A 14,783-nucleotide genomic window follows, 5' to 3' on the forward strand; every position below is an offset into this window, starting at 1 on the left:
TCGGACCTCTGGTCGCCTGACTCCTCTTTCGATGCCCCCATTCAGCAAGAAGTAGCCAGAGATCAGAACGCCGCCCCATTACACCAAAGATGTTGGGATGTAAGGCCAACTGGCCCAAGGCAGGGGAACGCAATCAGACTCACAGGTTGCATCAGACCGAAACTTTCCGGACCACCCAGTTCCAGAAACTGACCTGGAGACTTTCCAGACCAGCCAGTTCCAGGAACTGACCTGGGGACTTTCCACCCAGCCCAGCCTTCCTGCCTTTCGAGGGGCGGGACTAACGGTCCCAAGACTGATGCAACCGGCACCAGATATTGCCACGATACCCGAAAAGACCACCAAATAAGGAATACCCTGCGCCCTCCCGGATTCACCACACCCCTTTCCCTTCTTCCCCTATAAATTCTGCCCAAACCCTCGCCCGGGCGCGACTTCTCTGGCCCCTTTCTCTCGGACCAGTGAACCTCGCCCGGGAGTGCTCCTTAATAAAGCTCACTTGAAGCTTTCCTCTGTTTCGCGATGCCATTTGTTAAGATCCGACCTTACATTAAGGACAAAGAAAAATTATTGAAAGCAACAAGGGAAAAACGACAAATAACATACAAGGGAACTCCCATGTTAACAGCTGATTTCTCAGCAGAAACTCTACAAGCCAGAAAGGAGTGGCATGATATATTTAAAGTGATGAAAGGGAAGAACCTACAACCAAGATTACTCTACCAGGCAAGGATCTCATTCAGATTCAATGGAGAAATCAAAAGCTTTACAGACAAGCAAAAGCTAAGAGAATTCAGCACCACCAAACCAGCTCTACAACAAACGCTAAAGGAACTTCTCTAAGTGGGAACACAAAAGAAAAGGACCTACAAAAACAAACCCATAACACTTAAGAAAATGGTAATAGGAACATACATATCAATAATTACCTTAAACGTGAATGGATTAAATGCGCCAACCAAAAGACACAGGCTCACTGAATGGATACAAAACAAGACCCATATATATGCTGTGTACAAGAGACCCACTTCAGGGCTTCCCTGGTGGCGCAGTGGTTGGGAGTCCACCTGCCAATGCGGGGGGCACAGGTTTGTGCCCCGGTCCAAGAGGATCCCACATGCCCGTGAGCCATGGCCACTGAGCCTGTGCGTCCGGAGCCTGTGCTCCGCAACTGGAGAGGCCACCGCAGTGAGAGGCCCGCATACCGCAAAAAAAAAAAGAGACCCACTTCAGACCTAGGGACACATACAGACTGAAAGTGAGGGGATGGAAAAAGATATCCCATGCAAATGGAAATCAAAAGAAAGCTGGAGTAGCAATACTCATATCAGATAAAATAGACTAAAATAAAGAATGTTACAAGAGACAAGGAAGGGCACTACATAATGATCAACGGACCAATCCAAGAAGAAGATATAACAATTATATATATATATATGCACTCAACATAGGAGCACCTCAATACATAAGGCAACTGCTAACAGTCATAAAAGAGGAAATCAACAGTAACACAATAATAGAGGAGGACAATAAAACCTCACTTACACCAATGGACAGATCTTCCAGACAGAAAATTAATAAGAAAACACAAGCTTTAAATGACACAAGAGACCAGAGAGATTTAATTGATATTTATAGGACATTCCACCCAAAAACAGCAGATTACACTTTCTTCTCAAGTGCACATGGAACATTTTCCAGGATAGATCACATCTTGGGTCACAAATCAAGCCTTGGTAAATTTAAGAAAATTGAAATCATATCAAGCATCTTTTCTGACCACAACACTATGAGATTAGAAATCAATTAAAGGGAAAAAAATGTAAAAGACACAAACACATGGAGGCTAAACAATATGTTACTAAACAACCAAGAGATCACTGAAGAAATCAAAGAGGAAATCAAAAAATACCTAGAGACAAATGACAACGAAAACACAACAATCCCAAACCTACGGGATGCAGCAAAAGCAGTTCTAAGAGGAAGTTTATAGCCATACAAGCCTACCTCAAGAAACAAGAAAAATCTCAAATAAACAATCTAACCTTACACCTAAAAGAACTAGAGAAAGAACAAACAAAACCCAAAGTTAGAAGAAGGAAAGAAATCATAAAGATCAGACCAGAAATAAATGAAATAGAAACAAAGAAAACAGCAAAGATGAAGAAAACTAAAAGCTGGTTCTTTGAGAAGATAAACAAAATTGATAAGCCATTAGCCAGATTCATCAAGAAAGAGAGGTAGAGGACTCAAATCAATAAAATTAGAAATGAAAAAGGAGAAGTTACAACAGACACTGCAGAAATACAAAGCATCCTAAGAGACTACTACAAGCAACTCTATGCCAATAAAATGAACAACCTGAAAGAAATGGACAAATTCTTAAAAAGGTATAACCTTCCAAGACTGAAGTAGGAAGAAATAGAAAATATGAACAGACCAATCACAAGTAATGAAATTGAAACTGAAACTGTGATTAAAAATCTTCCAACAAACAAAAGTCCAGGACCAGATGGCTTCACAGGTGAATTCTATCAAACATTTAGAGAAGAGCTAACACCCATCCTTCTCAAACTCGTCCAAAAAATTGCAGAGGAAGGAACACTCCCAAACTCATTCTATGAGGCCACCATCACCCTGATACCAAAACCAAAGATACTACAAAAAAAGAAAATTATAAACCAATATCACTGATGAATATAGATGCAAAAATCCTCAACAAAATACTAGCAAACAGAATCCAACAACACATTAAAAGGATCAAGTGGGGTTTTATCCCAGGGATGCAAGGATTCTTCAATATACGCAAATCAATCAATGTGATACACCATATTAACAAAGTGAAGAATAAAAGCCACATGACCATCTCAATAGATGCAGAAAAAGCTTTTGACAAAATTCAACACCCATTTATGATGAAAACTCTCCAGGTCTTCCCTGGTGGCGCAGTGGTTGAGAGTCCGCCTGCCGATGCAGGGGACACGGGTTCGTGCCCTGGGCCGGGAAGATCCCACATGCCGCGGAAAGGCTGGGCCCGTGAAACATGGCCGCTGAGCCTGCGCGTCCAGAGTCTATGCTCCACAACGGGAGAGGCCACAACAGTGAGAGGCCCATGTACCGCAAAAAAAAAAAAAAAAAAAAAAAACTCTCCAGAAAGTGGACATAGAGGGAACCTACCTCAACATAATAAAGGCCATATACGACAAACCCACAGCAAACATCATTCTCAATGGTGAAAAACTGAAAGCATTTCCTCTAAGATCAGGAACAAGACAAGGATATCCACTCTCACCGCTATTATTCAACATAGTTTTGGAAGTCCTAGCCACGGCAATCAGAGAAGAAAAAGAAATAAAAAGAATACAAATTGGAAAAGAAGTAAAACTATTTGTACATAACATGATACTATACATAGAGAATCCTAAAGATGCCACCAGAAAACTACTAGAGCTAATCAATGAATTTGGTAAAGTTGCAGGATACAAAATTAATGCACAGACATCTTTTGCATTCCTATACACTAACAACGAAAAATCAGAAAGAGAAATTAAGGAAACAATCCCATTCACCATTACAACAAAAACAATAAAATACCTAGGAATAAACCTAGTAAGGAGGTAAAAGACCTGTACTCAGAACATTTTAAGATACTGATGAAAGAAATCAAAGATGACACAAACAGGTGGAGAGATATACCATGTTTTTGGATTGGAAGAATCAATATTGTGAAAATGACTATACTACCCAAAGCAATCTACAGATTCAATGCAATCCCTATCAAATTACCAGTGGCATATTTTTACAGAACTAGAACAAAAAAATCTTAAAATTTGTATGGAGACACAAAAGACCCCGAATAGCTAAAGCAGTCTTGAGGGAAAAAAACGGAGCTGGAGGAATCAGACTCCCTGACTTCAGACTATACTACAAAGCTACAATAATCAAGACAATGTGGTACTGGCACAAAAACAGAAATATAGATCAACGGAACAGTATAGAAAGCCCAGAGATAAACCCACACACCTATGGTCAACTAATCTATGACAAAGGAGGCAAGGATATACACTGGAGAAAAGACAGTCTCTTCAATAAGTGGTGCTGGGAAAACTGGACAACTACATGTAAAAGAATGAAATTAGAGCACTCCCTAACACCATAAACAAAAATAAACTCAAAATGGATTAGAGACCTAATGGACTGGAGACTGGACACTATAAAACCTTTACAGGAAAACATAGAAAGAACACTGTTTGACATAAATCACAGCAAGATCTTTTCTGATCCACCTCCTAGAGTAATGGAAATAAAAACAAAAATAAACAAATTGGGGGGCTTCCCTGGTGGCGCAGTGGTTGAGAGTCCGCCGGCCGATGCAGGGGACGCGGGTTTGTGCCCCGGTCCGGGAAGATCCCGCATGCCGCAGAGCTGCTGGGCCCGTGAGCCATGGCTGCTGAGCCTGCGCGTCCAGAGCCTGTGCTCCGCAACGGGAGAGGCTGCAGCAGTGAGAGGCCCACATACCGAAAAAAATAAATAAATAAATAAAAATAATAAACAAATGGGACCTAATGAAACTTCAAAGCTTTTCACAGCAAAGGAAACTACAAACAAGACAAAAAGACAACCCTCAGAATGGGAGAAAATATTTGCAAATGAATCAATGGACAAAGGATTAATCTCCAAAATATATAAACAGCTCATGCAGTTCAATATTAAAAAAACAACCCAATCAAAAAATGGGCAGAAGACCTAATAGACATTTCTCCAAAGAAGACATACAGATGGCCAAAAAACACATGAAAAGCTGCTCAACATCACTAATTATTAGAGAAATGCAAATCAAAACTACAATGATGTATCACCTCACACCAGTTAGAATGGGCATCATCAGAAAATCTACAAACAACAAATTCTGGAGAGGGTGTGGAGAAATTGGAACCCTCTTGTACTGTTGGTGGGAATGTAAATTGATACAGCCACTATGGAGAACAGTATGGAGGTTCCTTAAAAAACTAAAAATAGAATTACCATATGACCCAGCAATCCCACTACTGGGCATATACCCAGAGAAAACCATAATTCAAAAAGACACATGCACCCCAATGTTCACTGCAGCACTATTCACAATAGCCAGGTCACGGAAGCAACGTAAATGCCCATCGACAGACGATTGGAGAAAGATGTGGTACGTATGGAATATTAATGGAATATTACTCAGCCATAAAAAGGAACGAAATTGGGTCATTTGTAGAGATGTGGATGGATCTAGAGACTGTCATACAGAGTGAAGTAAGTCAGAAGGAGAAGAACAAATATCATATATCGACGCATATGTGTGGAACCTAGAAAAACGGTACAGATGAACCAGTTTGCAGGGCAGAAGTTTTGACACAGATGTAGAAAACAAACGTATGGACACGTATGGAAACGTATGGACACCAAGGGGGGAAAGTGGCGTGGGGAGTGGTGGTGGTTGGATGAATTGGGAGATTGGGATTGACTTATACACACTAATATGTATAAAATAGATAACTATAAGAACCTGCTGTGTAAATAAATAAATAAAATAAAAAATTTTAAATAAAATAAATAAATGGTGCCAAAATCTCTTCCTTAGTTCCTGGATCTGAGCCAATTTTCACATCCAAAACCAAGTCCCTAGAGGAAGGATCATGAAACTATAATGACTCTCCCAGTTCTTCCCAAAAGGGAACTCATCATCTATTCAGATGACTATACATTTGGAAAAGGAGAATATGCAAATATTTTCAGCATTTTAGACACAGGATCTGAGCTGACACTGATGCCTAGAGACCCAAAGCATCATCATGATTCCCATCAGAAGAGGTAATTTCTTCAGTCCCCAAGTGTTTAGTGGAACTAATATACTCATGAGTTGGTATAACCTCTACTTTGGGTCCTTAGTGTAAGAGAGAAGAGCTATCATAGTGGGAAAGGCAATGTAGAAATCTCTGAAACTCCCCCACTCTTCAGCCATGATAGTAAATAAAAAGAAATGACCATATCCTAGGGAGTAAGGGGAGAGGGACAGAGATTAGTGCCACCATAAAAGACAGAAAGGATGTGTGGATGGTGCCTATCATATCCACTCCTAGAAATAAAGCTCCCACCTATACACCAGATGACATGGTAAGTTGCCAACTTTGAGTGCAACCCAGAGTAGGAAAGGGCTCTGCAGCAGGTCCAAGCTGCAATGCACGAAGCCCTGCCATTTAGGACATAACATCCAAGAGACCTAAGAGGGTGGAAAATCATGCAGTGTGGAGCCTATGGCAAGCCCCAATGGGCAAAGCAGGGGCTTGAAATTCTAGAGCAAGGCCAGGCTGTCCACAGCAGACAAATACATGCCTTTTGAGAAAAAACTCTCAGCCTGTTATTGCAATACTTCATTATGAAACACTAAGTAACCATGAAATGCTCCCATTATGAGTTGGTTGTCAGACTTGCTCCCATTACGAGTTATGAGTTATGTCAGAACTGCTGCCATTATAAGTTGGACCTGTTAAGTCAAAGAGTCAGACCAGACCAGCAGCAGTCTTTCAAAAGATAGAAATGGTACCTTCAGAATCAAGACTAAGCAGAACCAGAGGACACAAGCAAACTGCATGAGCAGGTAGCCCAGACCTCTTGCTATCCACCATACATCTAAAAGCATCCCCACCCCTTGTGCAAAAGAACCCATAGTCATAAGGAATGTCTTGTATAACCTGCTAAGGGAGGAAGTAAAAGCCCAAGCATGATTTACAGATGGGTTAACTGATGAGTGCCAACTGAAAATGGATGACAGTCACATTCAGAAGTGGTCTTGAAAGACAGTGGAGACAGAAAATCTGCCAGCTATACACCTGATGATCCACCTTGTGTAGAAGGAGAAATAGCCCAAGGTGAGAATATATACACATTCTAGGTCAATGGCCAATGGCCTGGCCATCTGATTAGAGGACTGGAAGGAAAAGGACTAGAAGATCAAAGGCAATGAGGTCTGGGGCAGAGAATGGTGATGGACATATGGGAGAGTGCACAAAGCCAAAGATTTCTGCATCACACATTAATGTCCACCAAAAAGAATCCACCATGAAAGAAGCACTAAACCACCAAACAGACAAAATGACTTGGCCTTCATCAGAAAGCATAAGATGAACCCAGGATTCTAATTTCAGGCATCCTCTTAGCCAATACAATGATTTACAAACAAAACATGTGAATTTCTATTTATATTTCATCCTTTGAAAAATTTTCTACCTTTTCAAATAATTGATAATGTACATAAAATATAATTTACCCTAAAAAATCGTCACATATTAGGGTGTTCGAGTTTCTTTTGTTTTTTGGGGGGTTTTTTTTGGCTGCGATGTGCAGCTTGCGGGATCCTAGCTGTCGGAGCAGGGATTGAACCCAGGCCCTCAGCAGTGAAAGCGCAGAGTCCCAACCACTGGACTGCCAGGGAATTCCCTCTATCTTTTTTCTTAACTGATAGGGAGCAATCAAAAAAGTTTGGTGACCACTGCTATATTCTGCCATTACATAAAGTAATTACTGGTTGTTGAATTAACAGATATACTTGTTAGCCTAATTCTGGACTACTTCATATGGTTTATAGTACCTCTTACAAGTCCATAACCAAATCCTTTACTAATGAATCCAGTTGCCATAGTTTATCATGCTTATTCTTTCTAAGGGAAACATAATTTCACCAAAGTTATAGCTAACAAATCTCTTGTTTAACAACTAAATATCCCCAAAGGGGTACACTACTCCTAGAAGTACTGCAATGCCAGGTTGATGCATGGAGCTGACAAAACAAGCTCCTATTCTATCTCCTTGTTCCAAAACTCAATGTAATACATTGTCCTCAGGTAAAGGACATAGATACTAAACTGATAAGAACAGATACCACACTTCATCTTAGCCAAAAGGCCTAGAATTGATATTATCTGTATTAACTCCCCATCATCTCTTCCTGTCCCAAACTTTCCTCACTCAGGTCCACAAACACAGCTTGTAAGCATGTCCTTACAACCATCAACATCCTCATCTTCCCCAGAGACCAGGAAATTCTGTTATCAAATAACTTAAGTTACTGTCTTATCTCCCAGTTCCTGGCAAAGAACTAGTTATTTGCATACCTCCTCATCCATTAAGTGAGGCAGTGCCTCTTGCTGCCAGGTGGGGGCAGGGTTGCTCTCTGGGCAAAATCACCAGACCTCTCTAAGCACCTCATTTGATAAGAAGGGTTATCAATGAATTGGGGCTAGAAAAAGATCATTCAAAAATTTATAGGGATAAATTAGTATATATTGGGTCCTACTTTGTGTCCTCTACTCTGCTAGGCAATAGGGATACAATGATGATTTACACAGACATGATCTCTAAACTCAGGGAGTTTATGGTGGGCAGGCAGAGCGGATCTGTCTTGGGGAGGGAGTGGCAGTAAGGAAAGGGGCAAAGGGGTCTCAATGGCCATAATGATGATCTGGACAATAACCTAAAGACTATGGAGGGGCACTGAAGAGTTATGAACTGAGACATGAGACTGGACCAAATATTTTATATAGAAAGATCACTCCAGCTTCAAGATGGAGAATGGACTAAAGAAAGGAAACCAGGGTCAGGGAGTCAGATTAAGTCTGTTGTAAAAACCTTGGGGTCAAAGGCCTCAATTAGGGTAGTGGCAGTGAGGGAGCTTGGACAATTGAGTGAAACAGGAGAAGCAGGTTGAATTCAATCTGGAAAAGTTAAGAAGTTTGTGGACCACGTGACAATGTTCAACCAGAAGGCAACTGGATGCACAGCTCTGAAGCTCAGGAGAAAGATCGTGGGCTGGAGCTACAGGCATAACGGTGGTCATTAAAATCACGGGAGTGGATAAGGTGGCCCAGGCAGAGTAAGTAAAAAGTTGGGCCTAATACATAACTGGAGGAACATTAATGTTTGAGGAATGGGCCAGAAGATGTACCTCAAAGGATCAGGAAGAAGTTAGCAGAAACATAAGAGGAAGGCTAGGAGAGGGCAGTGTCCCAAGCACTGTGGAAACAGTGTTTTAAGAAATAGGAAATGGGTCAATAGGGTAAGGTGCTGCTGAGAGATCAAGTAGGATGACTGAAGTGTCTTAAGAAGTGGGCAGCAACTGTGTGAACAAGTGCTTCTTAAGCTTTAGCTTGCATACAGATCACCTGGGGATCTTGTGTAAATGTAAATGCTAATTCATTTGGCCTGTGAAAAGACCTGAGATTAGCATTTCTAACAGGCTCCCAGGTAATGCAGGTGTAGCCAGCTCTTTAAAGGTAAAGACATTTGCTGGAAAGAGGAAGCAAGATACGATGCTAGCCAGAGGGAGGCATGGTGTTAGAGCCACACTAGCACACTGTCTAAAGCTCCAATTCGGGAGTCAGACCTCCTGAATTTAAATTCTGACTCTCAGTAAATATTTTCTGAATAAATAAATAAATGGATCAACAAAAGACAGTGTACCACAGGGGTTGTTAAAGTATAATTTTTAAAAATGAAAACATGACTCATAAAAATATAAAGTAAACACATGTCAAAGATTTTATTCAACCTATTAATTAATAAGAGAATGAATAAGATTTAAAACTGGTTCAATAGAGAATTCTAGAAAAAGAGTATCATCAGTCAAGAGTCTAGGCAAGGGCTTCCCTGGTGGCGCAGTTGTTGACAGTCCGCCTGCCGGTGCAGGGGACACGGGTTCGTGCCCCGGTCCGGGAAGATCCCACATGCCGCGGAGCGGCTGGGCCCGTGAGCCGTGGCCGCTGAGCCTGCGCGTCCGGAGCCTGTGCTCCGCAACGGGAGGGGCCACGACGGTGACAGGCCCGCGTACCGCAAAAAACAAACAAACAAACAAACAAACAAAAAATCACCTAATGTCTTACAAGGCAAACTTATCAAATTGTAAAATATCCAAAGCGATAGTAAAAAGGACATCAGGGGCTTCCCTGGTGGCGCAGTGGTTGAGAGTCCGCCTGCCGATGCAGGGGACACGGGTTCATGCCCCAGTCTGGTAAGATCCCACATGCCGCGAAATGGCTGGGCCTGTGAGCCATGGCCGCTGGGCCTGCGTGTCCGGAGCCTGTGCTCCGCAACGGGAGAGGCCACAACAGTGAGAGGCCCGCGTACCGCAAAAAAAAAAAAGAGTCCAGGCAAGAATGATATGACTTTGCATTCTAATACATAGATATAAAATCACCTAATGTCTTACAAGGCAAACTTATCAAATTGTAAAATACCCAAAGCAATAGTAAAAAGGACATCAAACAAAGGTACACACCCCCTGGAAAACCAGATAATCCCCAAGCTAGGTGGGCCTGCTCTCCGTCAAAAGGACACCTAGTAATAACTTTTGCCTATTTCCAAGTTTTGGATAATTTTTCTTAACAGGGTCAAAAGTAGAGACTGGATTTGAATAACAGCTCTGCCACACTAGCTATACTATCCTTGGATAAGTAACTTATATAAAACTCAGTTTTCTTTTTTCACAGAACTAGAACAAAAAATTTCACAATTTGTATGGAAACACAAAAGACCCCGAATAGCCAAAGCAATCTTGAGAACGAAAAACGGAGCTGGAGGAATCAGGCTCCCTGACTTCAGACTATACTACAAAGCTACAGTAATCAAGACAGTATGGTACTGGCACAAAAACAGAAAGATAGATCAAGGGAACAGGATAGAAAGCCCAGAGATAAACCCACGCACATATGGACACCTTATCTTTGATAAAGGTGGCAGGAATGTACAGTGGAGAAAGGACAGCCTCTTCAATAAGTGGTTCTGGGAAAACTGGACAGGTACATGTAAAAGTATGAGATTAGATCACTCCCTAACACCATACACAAAAATTAGCTCAAAACGGATTAAAGTCCTAAATGTAAGGCCAGAAACTATCAAACTCTTAGAGGAAAACATAGGCAGAACACTCTATGACATAAATCACAGCAAGATCCTTTCTGACCCACCTCCTAGAGAAAAGGAAATAAAAACAAAAATAAACAAATGGGACCTAATGAAACTTCAAAGCTTTTGTACAGCAAAGGAAACCACAAACAAGACCAAAAGACAACCCTCAGAATGGGAGAAAATATTTGCAAATGAAGCAACTGACAAAGGATTAATCTCCAAAATTTACAAGCAGCTCATGCAGCTCAATAACAAAAAAACAAACAACCCAATCCAAAAATGGGCAGAAGACCTAAACAGACATTTCTCCAAAGAAGATATACAGACTGCCAACAAACACATGAAAGAATGTTCAACATTATTAATCATTAGAGAAATGCAAACCAGAACTATAATGAGATATCATCTCACACCAGTCAGAATGGCCATCATCAAAAAATCTAGAAACAATAAATGCTGGAGAGGGTGTGAAGAAAAGGGAACACTCTTGTACTGCTGGTGGGAATGTGAATTGGTTCAGCCACTATGGAGAACAGTATGGAGGTTCCTTAAAAAGCTACAAATAGAACTACCATATGACCCAGCAATCCCACTACTGGGCATATACCCTAAGAAAACCAAAATTCAAAAAGAGTCATGTACCAAAATGTTCATTGCAGCTCTATTTACAATAGCCCGGAGATGGAAGCAACCTAAGTGCCCATCATCGGATGAATGGATAAAGAAGATGTGGCACATATATACAATGGAATATTACTCAGCCATAAAAAGAAACGAAATTGAGCTATTTGTAATGAGGTGGATAGACCTAGAGTCTGTCATACAGAGTGAAGTAAGTCAGAAAGAAAAAGACAAAATACCGTATGCTAACACATATATATGGAATTTAAGGAAAAAATGTCATGAAGAACCTAGGGGTAAGACAGGAATAAAGACACAGACCTACTGGAGAACGGACTTGAGGATATGGGGAGGGGGAAGGGTGAGCTGTGACAGGGCGAGAGAGAGGCATGGACATATATACACTAACAAATGTAAGGTAGGTAGCTAGTGGGAAGCAGCCGCATGGCACAGGGATATCAGCTCGGTGCTTTGTGACCGCCTGGAGGGGTGGGATAGGGAGGGTGGAAGGGAGGGAGACGCAAGAGGGAAGAGATATGGGAACATATGTATATGTATAACTGATTCACTTTGTTATAAAGCAGAAACTAACACACCATTGTAAAGCAATTATACCCCAATAAAGATGTTATAAAAACAACAACAACAACAACTCAGTTTTCTTATCTGTAAAAAGGGGATGGTAACCATAAAAACTACTATTTTTTGAATTGAGGTAATATATATAAAGCACTTAGTACAGTGCCTGGAAGGTGTCATGGAAAGCACTTAATAGATGTTAACACCCTCCACCAATTGTTTCACCTTGTTTATCTCATTTCCCATTACTTGACACACCAGCCTTTTTGCACCATTCTAGCAAATATGTTTACACACACATGCACACATTTCACTTAATTTGACTACTACATTCTTCACTTGTGCAACATCCTCTTTTAACCTTATTATTCAAAGGAAAAAATGTCCAGCATTCACTTATTTCATGGGTAATGAAACTTGCATTATTTCCACCAAACTTCACCTTGACGTATATAATACCTCCCCAGTTATGTTTTAAAAATCCTAACCACAACCTATAAATCAGTAAGCACAGTCCAGTGCTGCAGTCCTACTTGGAGCATTCTACCTCATATGGCTCTCTCCTCCATTTCTTTCAGAGTTCTGCACAAATGTCCCTCTCTGAGTGAAATGACAATTCCTCCCCCTCTGCCCCAGCACTCCCTCTCTCCTTCCCTACTTAATTTTCACCATAGCTTTGTTTTTTTGTTTTGTTTTGTTTTTTGTTTTTGGCCGCACCTCACGGCATGCAGGATCTTATTTCCCCAACCAGGGATCGAACCTGTGCCCCGTGCAGTGGAAGTGCTGAGTTTTAACCACTGGACCACCAGGGAAGTCCAATTTTCACCACAGCATTTAACTGCACTTGACATATTATTTGTCTGTGTTTTCCACCAGAATATAAGCTCCAAGGGAGCATAAGGGGACTGTCTGCTTTGTTCCCTGTTGTATCTCCTGTGCCTTGTAGATGCTCAACAGATAAATAATATTGGTAGACTAAACGTTAAGCGAAGGTTGCGCCCGTGATCTCCAACTCCCAAGAACATTGTTGTTTTTTTTTTTTTGGTGCTTAAGCCCCTCAACCCACTTACAGCTTCCAAAAAGAATATCCAGTTTTTGACATCCCCCCCTTTCTAGTGGATTCTATATCACTACAAAAGATGCTGAAAATTCACACTCTTGTGCACAGGCATATTTTGATTGGCTCATAGAAAATGCTTAAAATTTTTAAGTTAGATGCCAACATTTTATTATTTTTTTTGTTTTTTGGGGTTTTTTTGGCCGCATCACATGGCACATGGCATCTTAGTTCCCCAACTAGGGATCAAACCCACGCCCCCTGCATTGGAAGTGCAGAGTCTTAACCACTGGACAGCCAGGGAAGTCCCGATGATGCCAACTTTTTCAATGGGCAAATTAATAAACAATTCTGGATTTCTGGATTCTCTTGATCAGATTTTTCAGAGAACAGTATTCTAGGAAGGCAACAATCTGCTGGAGCTAAGACAGAGCTATCTAGATTGCCAGAGTCCCCACCCGGTTCCTACGGCTTACTGCATTACCTATATTCCTGTAGGTATGAGTTGAAGACTTCTGATGGAAATCCTCTCCTATTTCCCTTTCATTACACTTGTTAGTACAGAATCCACTTACCTGCTGCTTAAACTACTGTGACAATCTAATTAATGTCCTTATCTCATCTTAGCCCTCAATTTCTAATCACCTCCCTACTCAAAAACTTTCACTGTTTATTTTTATCTATAGTTCAAATTATTTAGCTTTGCATTCCAGGCCCCCCTCATCCGGTCTTCCCCAGGAAATCTTTTCCAATTTTATATTCTGATTCCCCTTCAGCCCATCTTTCATGAACTATATTCATACACTTCCTTTTCCAGCTCCAATCCTGTTGCTCAAATTGTTTCTTTAACTTGAATTCCCTCCCTGGTTCTGTTTATCTAACCTTCAAGGCCCAGGCACTCCATAAAGCATCCCCCAATTCCCATGCCCACACACAACCTCCCTAGACCTATCTGCCTGCTCTGGACCTTCTGAATTCTCCATAACTTATCTGTTCCATTTTCTATACATTTTGTTACAACTTTCCAATCATGTACTTGCACAAGCACTTAATAGTTATTGAATAAATGAATTTATTCCATCTATAATAACTTTGTTCATACTGGAATTCTTTCAACACTTGTTTTGTCACTTGTGTTACGCTGGGACATGCATGAGGACAACACTGCCCCCAAAGGAGTGAAAATGGATTCCTGCAGAGTAGGGAGAGGGCAAAAAACCCTAGATATTAAAAAAAAAGAAAAAAAAAAGGTTTCTGGCCCTCCAAAGGTCCGTGGAACATAAACAGACATACAGTATATCAGTGTTATTACAACTTCATGGTTGGGATTAGAGGGGAAAATGTCTTTTTAAGGCTCCTGGAGAGGGGAAGACAACAATGAAAACAATTGAGAAACAGTATCCAGGGACCATGCTATTTGTTTCCTGTGTATTTGCTTGCCCCCCAAATTCCCAGAGAAGAGCGAGGACAGCAGTAAAGCAGAGTGATCAAAAGTGCAGGCTCTCGGGCTTCCCTGGTGGCGCAGTGGTTAAGAATCCGCCTGCCAACCCAGGGGACATGGGTTCGAGCCCTGGCCCGGGAAGATTCCACATGC

At 41.3% G+C, this 14,783-nt stretch overlaps 1 non-coding gene across 1 annotated transcript; it reads right to left on the minus strand.

Annotated features, from left to right (window-relative positions):
• Positions 1–7,759: 7,759 nt before the first annotated feature.
• LOC132526610 (U2 spliceosomal RNA) lies at positions 7,760–7,947 on the minus strand. Its single transcript, XR_009542604.1, has one exon. It is a non-coding gene; the product is annotated as a U2 spliceosomal RNA (small nuclear RNA).
• Between the last annotated feature and the right edge of the window lie 6,836 nt (positions 7,948–14,783).

The sequence above is a fragment of the Lagenorhynchus albirostris genome, chromosome 9 (assembly GCF_949774975.1).
Source record: "Lagenorhynchus albirostris chromosome 9, mLagAlb1.1, whole genome shotgun sequence".
Classification (NCBI taxonomy): Eukaryota; Metazoa; Chordata; class Mammalia; order Artiodactyla; family Delphinidae; genus Lagenorhynchus; species Lagenorhynchus albirostris.